This window comes from Rhinopithecus bieti, unplaced genomic scaffold, assembly GCF_001698545.2.
Source record: "Rhinopithecus bieti isolate Rb0 unplaced genomic scaffold, ASM169854v2 scaffold_2432, whole genome shotgun sequence".
Taxonomy (NCBI): domain Eukaryota; kingdom Metazoa; phylum Chordata; class Mammalia; order Primates; family Cercopithecidae; genus Rhinopithecus; species Rhinopithecus bieti.
The window spans coordinates 3,679,057-3,692,231 of NW_016804136.1; the positions used below are offsets into that span (position 1 = coordinate 3,679,057).

The following is a 13,175-nucleotide window of genomic DNA, read 5'->3' on the forward strand; positions in this document are numbered from 1 at the left end:
AAGGAAGGTTAGAATGATTTTTATTCAATACTGGAACAACTGGTTAATAATTTGGAAATAAAATGAATTTAGATTCTTATTTCACAAATAATACCAAAATAACTTCCAGATGAATTAAAAACCATCGAGAAACATAAATTTTACTTTAATATTAAACTACTGAAGAGGAGGGGAGTTTGGAAATGAGAAGCATTAAAGGAGGTCATGGATAGCAGATCCCAAGAGTTCTTATGGACCAGTGTAGGATGGAGAAGCGGAGGATGGGCTGACATCAGTGGTGGCACCCAAAAAACGACAGGGTGACACTGTATATCAGACAGACAGGTGCCCTAACTGATAAATATCAAAAAGCTCTAGGGCTACCACAATAAAAGACTCTTGCTTGTATGAATCCCAGTGTAAACCTAGCAGCTTTCTCCATCTCTGATCCTCCATTCAAAGCACATGGCCTCCAAGGTTGCCCGAGTAGCAGATGAGAAAGACAATGGTGGTATCCTGGCTTTCAACCACCTGGAATGGGAAGTGACACATGGCACTTCCACCTACAGTCCAGTGGCCAGAGCTGGTCACATAACCCCAATCACCTTGGTCTCTCTTAAAAGCACAGCCTGGGGCATGGATATGGATTGATTTGGGAGGTGATCCCAGAAAGCACTAGAGGAGAGTGGAGAAGTGAAGTAGGACAGTGGCATCAAAGAATAAGTTACTGCTATGTCCAACCTAGGCTCAGTTCTCCTGGGAACCTCTGGAGAGATTGGGTAGAACATGCCTCAGAGTTATCCTTCCAGAGGGGCAAGGAAACTGTGATATTCATCCATCCATTCCCTTCCATTAGTGATTGAGGGCTGCTCCCAGGAGATTAGCTGCCCAGCACTTGTGGCTATCTGCACCAGATAGGGGCCAACCATGCCCCTGCAACCAAAGAAAGCCGTCTAACAGTGTTGCAGTGGCTTGCAGTGGAAACCACCAGAACAGGAAAGATGTGTGCTCAGGGACCATGGACAGGGACTGATAGCATCTGCTAAAGAATGGGAGCACATTAATTATCTGGCAAGACCCACTGCCTCTGGCACAAATGGAGAGACCCAAGCTCCAGGGAACTTTTGTTGTAGCCCTCTGAAACCGAAACAACATCTGAATTAAAATGAATAACCAGCCTTGTCTAACCCATTCCTGGAAGAGACATTCGCAAAAAGTCATGGCTGTTATTGCTAGGAAATCTGCTCCTCCAACTAACCCTGAGACCCAAAGATACTTCCTCTAGGGTGCCCTGGACTAGCTTGTGGGTATGGAAACTACTGTTAGGGGAAATGCCCTCCTAGTTTGGGGGGATTCTGGGATGAAAAAACATGGTGCCATCCTCAAGTGGCATGTGGTGTCTGGGGGTGGGTGACAGGTATGCCCTCGCTCACAGAACCTTTATCACAAGTTCCAGATAGACTCAGAAGAGGGGAGGTTACACATCTCCCTGGAGGGCCTCAGAGGCTCTGCTATGAAAACAATGCCTGAGACCAGGAGAAAGCAGAAGTTTCTCAAGTGGGAACAGGAAAGTAAAAGCCACTTCTGGCAGCCTATTCATGTTGCTTCCCTCCATCAGTTGGTGCATTAGGTTAATTTTTTATACAAAAAGTAAATACTAAGTTACATTTTAAAATATTTAATGCCAAAATTTTAATTAACATGACATTTCACTCTAGAAACCACAGGGGTTTATTTTCGGTTTGTGAAATTTTTGTTTGTCTGTCTGTGTGGCTTTGTGTTCTCTGCCCTCCACTTCCCCAAAGTGCAGTGTTTCCATTTTACTTCTTATGTAATTACCTAGAGATCATTTAACCTCTACTCATTCCTCAGAGAATTTTCAGTATCTCTGTCCAAAAACACAGAGTGGAAAGTTGATTGTTTGTGTTCTTAAAATAAAAACTGAAGGCAGAAAACTAATCTCATATTATATGGTATGACAGTTTCTAGCTCAGAACCATCTACAGTTTTCTCAATTTTTTTCACCTCCTTTGAACACATAGAGCACAAAAAAAGTGTGTGCTTAATCAGGCAATATTGCCAGAATCTGCTCCTACAGGACAGAAGCAGCAAGCGCAATAGAAAAGCTAATAAAGCCATTCAAATCATCTTAATGAGCAATAATTAATGTCCCGTAGAAGAAAAATAGGCACTGCAAGATGCAGCAGTTTCTCAGAAACTGGTTCAGGAAAAGTTACATCAATGAGAAAAAATGGGATGGTGAATACAGCAGAACACAGTTCTGGTCTTGAGCTCTCCCATTCTTGCCATGGACATCTTACACCTATGGCTATGGTCCTCATCCTGGTCAGTGGTACCATCAACTACCCTCGACCTCCAAGACCAAGAGTCATCCTTGACTCCTCTTTCCTTCCATCCCCCCCACATCGCAGTCAACCTCCAAGTTCTGTGAATTCCAGCTCCTACATGTCTCTCAAATCCATGCTTCCTCTCTCCCATTCCCTTAACTACATCTGAGCACCTGCCCTCATGACATCTTAGCTCAGCTACCTGCAAGCCACCCCAGATTCTGCTGTCTCGGCCTTCCTCTCTCTCCCCCTCAGCCACTCCACACACCCTGGGAAAAGTGATGTCTCTAAACCATAAAGCTGGACATCTATGTCCCCTTCATTAAACACTCCAGTAGTTTTCCACCTGTTTCTCAAATTCCAGGAGATCCTCAAACCTATTTTAGGAGGGTACACAAGTTCTCAAAATTGTGTTTTGTTTAAATTTCTGTTTTCACTTTCATAATCACCTTGTTTAAAGAATCAACAGAAACATATTCTGGATCATCTGAATGGCCATGTTATGACAGTGCTACCACATAATTTCACCATATATACTCTTGCATTTATACTGTAGTTGGTGCTATGGTTCTGAATAACCAGGAAAATTCATACGTTAAAACTTAGTCCCCATTGCAGTGTGGTGATATTGAAGGGTAGGGGTTTTGGGGAAGTGATTAAGTCAAGAGGGCTCTGCCTTACAGAATGGATGAGTGACCGACAAAAGGGCTGAAAAGAACTAGCTTAGGCCCTTTGTTGGCTCCTATTCCTTCCACTGTGTGAAGACACAAGATCCATCCCCTTTGGAGCGTGTAGCAACAAGCAGAGAATGAGCCTTCACCACACATCAAGCTTACAGGTGCCTTAATCATGGCCTGCCAGCCTCCAGAACTGTTGGGAATGAATCTCTGTTCTTTACAAATTACCCAGCCTCAGGTGTTTTGTTACAGCAGCACAAACAAACTGAGACAGTTGGCATCAAGAAACATTATTTTAATTATCATAGGCTAATGAGAAAATAACAAATCAGGCTTAGTGTATAGAGAGGAAACTGATGAGAAAATTGAGCCATCATACAACCTTGCGGCATGGCACACTGCATACCAAATTCCTAAGAACCTGAACAGCAGCTGTTATAACCAGAAATAGGGATTTCATTTTAGCAAAAATAACTTCATTAGAACTTCATAAGAACATTAATTCATGAAGTTAATCCAAATTAACTTGGATTAACTTCCAATCCAAGCTGTGTTGGATTTTAGCTGTGTTGGATTGTAGCTGTGTTGATATTTTATTTATATATTTGTTTTGGTTATGTGATCATATGACAGCTCTAAGTATAAAGAGTTTAGACTCATTTAAAACTACTACATACCTAAACTGCATTATAATAAAAATAATTTAAGCAACACTAGGAATCTACAAGAATTTTTTTCCTTTAAAGGAATTCCCATACCACTCTTATTTGAGAAACTGTGGCCTCAGAGTGAGGCTTAAGCTTCATAACAAGACATATGTGGGAGAGTTGATGTTCTCTGACTTTTTCTTCCATCCCAGCCCCCATCCCCTATTTCCCAGCCCTCTCACAATTAGTTCTGACCAATGACCAGTGGGCTGTGGACAAAAGCAACACTGCATTCATTCCAGAGGAGCCAGAGAGACACTCTCCCACTATCTCTTCCTGCACTGGTGACTACAGTGGCCACATTTTCCAGATGGCAAGGCTGAAAGCTGGGAGAAGCTCTGTCAACTTGGCTACCAATTGACCTGTGAGGGACACACATCGTGTGTGAGAAGTAACCTTTGTTGAGTTAAACTATCAAGATGATGAAGTTGATTTACTACTGCAGCAAAGCTTAGAAAACCCTCCTGACTAATACTGCTTCATGAACTGAGCTCTGCTCCCTGACCAACTCCTCCCCATCACACTCTATGCTCCAAACAACTCTTAGTTCAATGACCTGAACACACCAAGCTGTTTCATCATGGCACCCTACTTTTGCACATGCTGTTCCTCAGTCTTAGAATACTATTCCACACACTTTCCTGCCCTCCTCCAATCCCAGACACAGTGATTCATCCATCAAAACCCAGTTCAGATTTAATTACCACCAGGAAGTGTTCCTCCCTTTCTTAACTCTCTTACCTGCCTCTCCATTAACCTAACGCCACAGAGTGCTCACCTCACCATGTCATAATCTTACATTTCTATGTCTAACCCCTCCTTACCCACTCCCCACAATCACACTGTGGCAGGGGCAGTTATGGGCCAATGGCTTATTCATCTCTACATCCTGAGGGCCAGCATGCAAAAGTAGGCAGTATTTGGCCATTTGGCCAGAAAGAATTTCCTCCAGGAGGCTGGTCCTGGGCATTTGAAGGAAGTTGGGTTTGATCCATTACTTACCCAGTAGGAACATCCTACTCAACAGCAGCAATTACTAGCTATCTCTACCCCAGCTCCAGGCCAGACCTGCCTAGGAGGCCTGAACCCTACCCATCATCTCTCCAAACACAGTGCTCTTCAGCTCCCACAAAGGACTCAGATTTTACCCAAGAGGGAGTAGCCTAGGGCCTTGTACTCAAAATGTGGTCCCTAAAGAAACAACATCTACAAGAACTTAGGAGCTAGGGAGAAAAGCAGACTCTTAGGCCCCACCCCAGATCTCCTGAATCAGAATCTACATTTTCATAAGATCCCCATTATGTCCAGCCATATTTGAAAAGTACTGGCCCCAGGCAGCCAAACAGAATCCATTCACCTAAAAGGTAACTTTAATAACAATACTTTCCATTTGTAATAATATCTGGTAATTGCTTTACATCACTAAATCCTCAGAGCAATTTGAATATGCCCATTTTACCAATAAGGAAACTGAGGCTCAGAGTAGTTGGGTATCTCACTCAGGATCACATGGGCTTGAGGGGTCAGAGCCCAAATGTGAAGGCAGTTCTGATGGACTCACCCCCATAAGCACACACTACATGACACCCTTCCCTTTGCAAAATTCTGTCAACATTTAGCCGTCAAAAACAGCCCAAGCAGCTCTGGAGACTCCTCTGTCCCTTCATGCAGCCACTGATCTGGTGATTATCTCTATTCTACCACTTGCTATCCACATCATGATGCCTCTACATACACTACTGTCCCCAAGGGATTGCCAGTTGTCTCTGTATAAAGATTTTACGGGTTTCCTCTATAATTACTGGATGAGTCCATTAAAATATTTCCCCTTTTGATCATCAAAGAACACTCTGAGGTTGGCTGGACAATTGTTATTAAATGAATGGTGAAAATACTGAGGTTCCTAGAGAAGTTTAGTGACTTGCCCCAGGTCACCAGGAGGCTTCAGAACTCTGGGGATGGAGCCAAACTCCCCTCCCCAATTCCCAGTACAGATGTCTTCTTCCCACTCTTTCACTTTCCCTAGATTTCTCTCTTCTGACCTACATTACCAAGCAGTTAACAAAAACATTCTTTTCAAAGAACTCCCCCACATATGCATCTTCAAAAGGGGCTCTGCTCCACCAGCAGAGGCGCAAAATTTAGACATTATCAAGAGGCCACCAAAGGAAAAGGTGAGGAAACTCAGGATGCCAGATCAGGTACAATGAGCCTCCTGGATCCAAGGAAAGGAAAATGTCTTCAAGCAAGAGCCTCCAACAAAAGCAGCCCATCCAAGCCCCCACCCAGTAACCTCACCATCAAGACAAGTCCCCTCTGAGAGCCCCTGGAGACCGGTGGAGACCTACCTACCCTCTCTGACCAGGCACCACCACCCTCCTGCAGGCTGCAGGATTGAGATTCCACGAGCCAAAGCAGCCCTTTTCCTCCCCTTTGTTGGCTTTAGAAAGAAACTAAGACTGACTTGTCCAAAGAAAACCAAAACACCTGCCTGAAATATTAAAATATTTAGGGGAAAACTGGGGAAAAAAGAAGGTAAAATCCCTCTTTGGGGGATTTTTTTCTTGGGAAAAAAGGAGAAGCCAAGAAACGAGATCCTGGGACAACTAAGCAACTCTGTTTTTTGCTTTTCTGAGCACCATGCCACCATGACCGCTGAGTACTGTGGGCACTGCCAAAGATGCACCGATCAGGGGCCTAGAGGGCACTGAACACCTGCCTGCTAATTCGTTGCCTGGGCATGGGGATCCATCTGCCCAGAAGGGAACACCTTTTATGAATTCATACAAAACACCCTACAGGTTAGCATGGGCTACCTATGACCGATATTAGTCATATTTGGATAACATAGGAAGGATAAAAACATTGACAGTGAGAAGGGTCCATGTTTTTGTCTGGATTCCTTAGAATCAGATCCTGAGACAAGAATTCCTATGAAAGTGTATTAGGAGGTATTCCTAGGAAAAAATGTCTGTGAAGAAGTAAAACAAGAAATAGCAAGCCAAGCAAGGGAAACAAGCCAAGCAAAGAACCATAGAGGTCAATTTGACACAACTCCACATTGGATCTCTGGAAACAAAGGATGTCATGCTTCAGAGTGTCCTGATCAAGGGCAAAGAAGCTGGACTATTTATACTCCAGCACCCATCAGTCATTGGAGAGGGGCTGCCCCAGGTGAGATGTAAATTCCCAGGCACTCCCTGTTTTGAGTTCCTACAAAAATAGGCTCTGCAGCCCAAGGGTCATCCTCCAAAAAAGAGATGGAGGGACTGGCAATTGGAAGTGAAGGCACCCAGGGCACCAATGTGCACCAAGATGGCAAAGCTCACCATAAAAGAACATGACTCAAAAATCTTTCAAACCTAAATGAAAGGAGTTACAGAGCATCTTTCAGAAATCACTTTCTGTTCCTCTTTGTTCTTTCTCCAGTGAAGCAATTCAAATATTAAATTGAAATGCTTTTCTAACGTTGGGCTGTGAGGCAAACCCAATACTCTTTTTTTTTTCTTCCTGAGGGTCTTGCTTCTTGCTGCTTTGTCCTAAGGATAAGCACAATGCTTGCCTGTTGCTCTAGATGCCTCATTGATTGAGATCATTAGCTCAACATCAGCCCAACAGATCTCCTCTGTAAGCAGTAACACAGACACTTCACAGCTCCTAATACAATCATCAAAGTGCAGGGCCACCTAATTAATGCCAAAAGGTTTTATGACAGCCAGTGATGAAGGTGGGACCCCGCTTCAATTTGACAGCTGTCATCTTGGACAATACATCAAGGAAAGGAAATGGCATCAACTAGGAGGGGGTGAGGTGGAGGAATGACCAATTGTCGGGAATGAATAACAACCGAGTTCCCTCCACAAGTTCTCACACACTTCTCCCCTCCCAGCAGGCAGATACTCTGAAAAGGTATCCCCAGACGCCTCTGCCCAGCACTGGCACAGCCCTCTTCTTCCTTACCACACCTTGCCCCCAGAGCCAGACATGGAAAGGAGTGTAAATGTGGTCCTATATTTGAAATTAATTGATAGGATATTTCACGAGCTCAGATTTTTTTTATATTAATTCCCTAATGCTCTGTCTGCATCCTTTTTCCTAATCATCTTTGGTTCTTCTGTGTTTCCTTAGTTCTAAGGAGGGTCTTGTCATTTAGACGGGTCAGAGACCTCTAGAGAACTGGGTCCAACTCCAGCTCCGCAGCTGTGGAGCCGTGTGACCCTGGGCAAGGCACGAGGTCTGTGGGCCTCAGTTTTCTCATCTGAGAAATGGGGATAATTCCATTCTTTCCAGATTTGTGGAGAGGATGAAATAAGGTTAACTCTAGGTGAAGCGCTTGGCATGTTGAGTTGCACAATAAATGTCAGCTCCCTCCCTGCGCCTTCTCCCTTCTGCAGCCTCACCACACCTGCACCTTGAAAGACGCCCGATGCGCTTCCCAGGAAGGGCCCCCCTGCTGGCGAGGGAAATAAAATGAGCTCCGGACAGCGTTATTCCCCCCAGCAAGCGAGTTTCAGGTGGTGTACACCCGCACGCGCGCGCGTTTACTCACGCGTACACACACATACGCACACACACCGTCCTTCGTACACCCCCGGGGGGTCTGGCACTGCTGCTCCATCCCGCACGGAGCGGGGTCCAGAATCAGGGCGAACCAGTCCTTCCGCCCCCGCCAAGGTGGCGCCCAGAACGGGTCGGCGCCGGAGCGCACGGTACTCACCCGGGGCAGGCCGCGCCGGGCAAGCTGGGGCTGGCCGGGCTGGAGGCGGCGGCGGCTGCTGGGCTGGAGTAGCGGCGGGCATGGCGCGGCGCGGCGCGCGGGCTCGGGGAGAGCCTGGGGAGCATGGTGCCATCGCTCGCGGCTCGACGGCCGAGCAGGCGCGGGAAGGCGGGGCGCAATGAGCAGCCACAAGCCCGCGCCGATTCTCCCTCTTCTCTCCCTCCCGCCGCCCGCCCGCCAGCCCCGCGCCGCTCAGCGCCCGGCGACAGCCACCGGGAACGTCTCCGGGGGCGCGGGGCTTAGCAACCGCGCACCAGCCGCAGCCGCCCTCTCTGCGCCGGTCCCGCCGTGCGCGCCTCTCCTGTCTCTGGAGGCCGGGCGGGGCCGGGCTTTAAACTTGCTCCCACAACCCCTGCTTCTCCAGTGAGCGCCCAAAGGCGGTCCCTCCTCTCCCCGCCCGCGGAGTCCAGCCTTTCTGCTCTCCTTCCCCGCGCAGTTCCGCCGTGGAACCTGGCTGCGCCGGGTTTTGAACTTGCGCTTTACCCCTGTTCTCTGTAGGTGGGTGGCAGCCCAAAGGCGACCCCAGGACCACCAGCTATCCTCGTGCCTCCTTGCAGTGCAGGGGCCAGACTTTCCACACCATTCCCTTCCTCCTATCCCATTCCCGCTACTTGCACACACTAACTTTAGGTCCCAGGGCAGTCCTACTCTAACACCCTTGTTACCCCCCAGATTCGGTGACCTGCTTACACTCTGGTCCACACCCATGGTCTTAAAGACGTAGGCTGCAAAACGTTCCTCCAGCTAGTGGCTTCCTGGTACCATCTGAAGGCAGCTCGATGGCCCTTGGGTTGTTGTAACTCTTCCCAGCACCACACACTTGTTCCTCATATTTGCAGGTCCCTCAGGTCTGCAGTGCGGGGTCTGGGGACCCATATTCCCAGGTACTGGCTCCCAGACCTCTCCTGCGAGAGATAATGAATTCACTGGATCAGCCATACCCTTCTCTCCACAGGACTGTTGACATGATTACAGAGTGGTCAGGCTTTTGCTTTGATCAGTCAAGTCACAAAGTGGTCATGTCTGTTGGGTCTGATGTTACTCTTCAGTGAAATTGTTTATGCTCAACAGAACGCCAAGGCCGAGCTGATAGAACCAGACCAGCTCCCAGATGGCAGGGGCTGTCTTTCTCTTTATCACACATAACAAGAAGCCTAGAAGAAGACTCCTCTGTGTGTGTTCAGCTGCTCAGGGAGGACGTTAAGGGCTCAGTCTCTTTCCAGGATTCCACATGGCCACCTTCAACATCTTGCCTTTTCTCCTCAGACTTGTTGACTCAAGGTTCCAAAATGGCTGCGATAGCCCCATGATGCTGCTGTGCGAAAAATAACTCCTGGTTCTAGCTGGTTTGTTGGCCAGGTACTCTGAAGTCATCAACAAGGACCATTTTCAGCAATCCAGTTCACCAATGGTCAGCACAACAAATGCCCTGCCTTCAAGTCACTCACCTTCTAGTAGGGGGAGACAGATAATAAAATAAACAAGTATGGTGACAAATAGTGTGAAGAAAATGAACCAAGAAAAAGGGAATGTGTTTACGCAAGTAGAGTGGTTGGGAAAGGTAACATTTGAGTAAAAACCCGAAGGAAGAGCCTATTGGAAATCTCTCTGGGAGACAAGTGTCCTTGAGATGCCTACACACTTCCGTTTTAAAAGCACTTACTTTTCTTTTTGACAGCCACTCTTCCTGGCCCTATCACTTATATTTTAGGAGAAAATAAAAGTTAAATAAACTGAGTTTTAACAAAAGGTTTAAGTTTTGTAAAGGAGAGATCAGATGATTTGTGTTTTCTTCCTTGCAAAAGGGCAGCAATCTCACGGTGTTTAATTATTGGCTGGATTATCACGATTTAAATATTAACTATATATACACATATCAAGCAATCACAATAAACACCTTATCAGATTACTTCACAAAAGTGAGGGATGCATCTTGTTGAATACTGGCAAAGAAATTGCTAATTGTCTACTCAACACCTATTTTCATTTCTGATCTGGTATTTAAAAAAAAAATTTTTTTAGCTAAGCATACTGCAATCTGCAATTAAAAACAATACATTTTCTAGCCTCCCTTGCAGCAAGGAGTGGCCATTTGAAAAGTTTCTGGCCAATGAAATATAATTGTAAGTATTGTATTGGATTTTCAGTAGATGCCTTTACAGATGCTGATGTGGCTGACATATGCACTCTTTTGTCCCTTTTCCTTCATCCTGGTATCCAGATATAATGATGGGGTAGGTGAGATTATTAATTTCACTTGTTCACTCCATTCCTCAATTGAATTAGACAACCCATCCTTTATGGTACTTGGAGTGTGCTTCCCTGCACCTTGATTTTAGGTTTGGCCATCTTTCTTTTTCTTTTCTGTCTGATTTGTTTTGTTTTGCTTTTAACTTTAAACAATTTTTTATTAGACAAAGATTGTCACATATTTGCATATTTCTCTACTTTGTACGCAATTATTCTCACTCTCCACAGAAAGGCTGCTTAACTTCTCATCTGGTGGTGGCAAGCACTAAAATTCTGATTTTTAACAGAATAGTAGTAAAAATGCCTCAGTGATTTAAGTTGAAGGCAGTACATTGGTACGTGACTCTTGTACCCAGTATCAGGAATGTACAAATGTCTTTTTATTCAAAAATACAAAATAAAGTATCTGAAGCCATGGACAATGACAGCAGTAAACCACTATATATTTTGTCAACTGAAACCAGCAACTGATGGTTATAATGATTTCTTAAACATCAGCCAGCCTTTTCTTCATTTTCTCCAACTGACTTCTCTGAAGTTATTGGTGAGGAACACTGCCTTTGACTTCCTGTCACAGTTTATTAGTAAAGGTCAAGCACTATTCTAGGAGTTACAACATGCTGCCTCCCATACCACATCCCATTCCACCCACTGCACCCATTCCAGGGTCCTTCTCTTCTTTAGGAATTTCTGTGACTACAACTTCTGCTGTAGTTAACAGAGAGGCTACACCAGCAGCATCCAGTAAATCAGTTCTCACAGCCTTTGTTGGGTCAATAATTCCTTTTGCCACCATATTCACAAAATCTGTGACCATAGCATCACAACCAACTTCTGAGGAACGTTGCATAATTTTCTCAACTATCAGAGATCCTTCAACACCTGCATTCTTAGCAATGGTCATTGCTAGAATTTTGAGTGTTATTTTAATTGTTTATATACAAATTTTTTTATCTTCATTAGCTGGAGTCAATGAGTCCGAGGCTAGAACGTTTCAACATCACTTGTCCCACCAACCTTTAGCATAGCTACTCCATCTGAAAATATTGCCAGTCGTTCAGTTTTTCCTTTTCATATTCACTAGTTGTGACATCTAACTGCTCAATGATTTCTTGAATACGTTTTTCAATTTGAGCCTTGTCACCTTTTCCTTTTAAGAGCATGGCATCATCTTTGGTCACAATGACCTCTCCAAATTTTCCTAAGTCATGAGGATGAACATCATCAAGATTTAGGATCAACCCCTCTTCTCCAAACACTGCACCAACAGTAGCAATAGCCATATCTTTGAGCTGGTTCTTTGTCACCAAACCCCGGAGCCTTGACTGCCACAACCTGAAAACCAACCTTTAGGCTGTTCAAGACAAGTGTACTTAGAGCTTCTCCACCAACATCTTCAGTGATTATGACCAAAGGTTTATGGTGAGCATTGGCAGTTTTAAGAGCAGGTACAATGGACTGGACACTAGAAATTTTCTTTTCACTCAACAGAACATATGCCTCCTGGAATTCACATTTCTGACCTTTTGATGTATTAATAAAGTATGGAGAAATATAGCTTTGATCAAACTTGAAGCTTTCAATAATTTCTAATTCATCATTTGGTGTTTTCCCATCCTTTACTGTGATGACACCCTTTCTTCCCATCTTTTTCACTGCATCAGAGATGATATGGCCAATTTCTTTGTCTCCACTTGCAGAAATTGCAGCAGCCTGCACAATTTCTTCAGGGATGGTCACAGGTTTAGACTGCTTTTTAAGTTCAGCAATTACACCATCAACAGCTAACATCACACCTCTCCTGATTTCCACTGGATTAACACCTTTGCTAATCTTCTCAAAGCCTTCCTTGGCAATAGAGCATGCCAGTACAGTAGCAGTGGTAGTGCCATCCCCAGCCTCTTCATTTGTGTTTTTGGCAACATCTTGTACAAGTTTAGCCCCAATATTTTTACGTTTATTCTTTAAGTCAATTGACTTAGAAACAGTCACACCATCTTTTGTTACTTTGGGACTTCCCCAGCTCTGCTCAATAATCACTGTTCTTCCCTTTGGCCCCATTGTAATGGCTACAGCATTGGCTAAAAGGTCTATACCTTGAAGCATTAAGGCTCGGGCATCTGCACTGAATTTTACATCTTTGGCATAAGCCCGAGTGAGATGACGAGCCAATACCCTAGACACTGGTCTCATCTAAAGACTGTGGGGATCCAAAGTATTTCTGTGGGGTGGCGGCAGGGTGTGCCCGCAGCACTGCGAGGCAGGTCGGCGGCTGCGAGTTAGGCCTTATTTATTTATTTTATTTTTTTCAGACTTAGTTTCACTCTTGTTGCCCAGCCTGGAGTCCGTATGGTGCAATCTCGGCTCACTTCAACCTCCACCTCCCAGGTTCAAGCGATTCTCCTGCCTCAGCCTCCTGAGTAGCTGGGACTACAGG

At 45.1% G+C, this 13,175-nt stretch overlaps 1 protein-coding gene and 1 pseudogene across 1 annotated transcript in view; both read right to left on the reverse strand.

The window, feature by feature from the left end:
* DCLK3 (doublecortin like kinase 3) overlaps positions 1 to 8,481 on the reverse strand; it is a 48,855-nt gene extending 40,374 nt beyond the window's left edge. The window contains exon 1 of the mRNA XM_017866549.1: positions 8,429 to 8,481. The gene's annotated coding sequence lies outside the window, so the exon portion shown is untranslated. The remainder of the gene's footprint in view (positions 1 to 8,428) is intronic.
* A 2,867-nt stretch (positions 8,482 to 11,348) lies between these two features.
* On the reverse strand, positions 11,349 to 12,931 carry LOC108524639 (60 kDa heat shock protein, mitochondrial pseudogene; annotated as a pseudogene).
* Between the last annotated feature and the right edge of the window lie 244 nt (positions 12,932 to 13,175).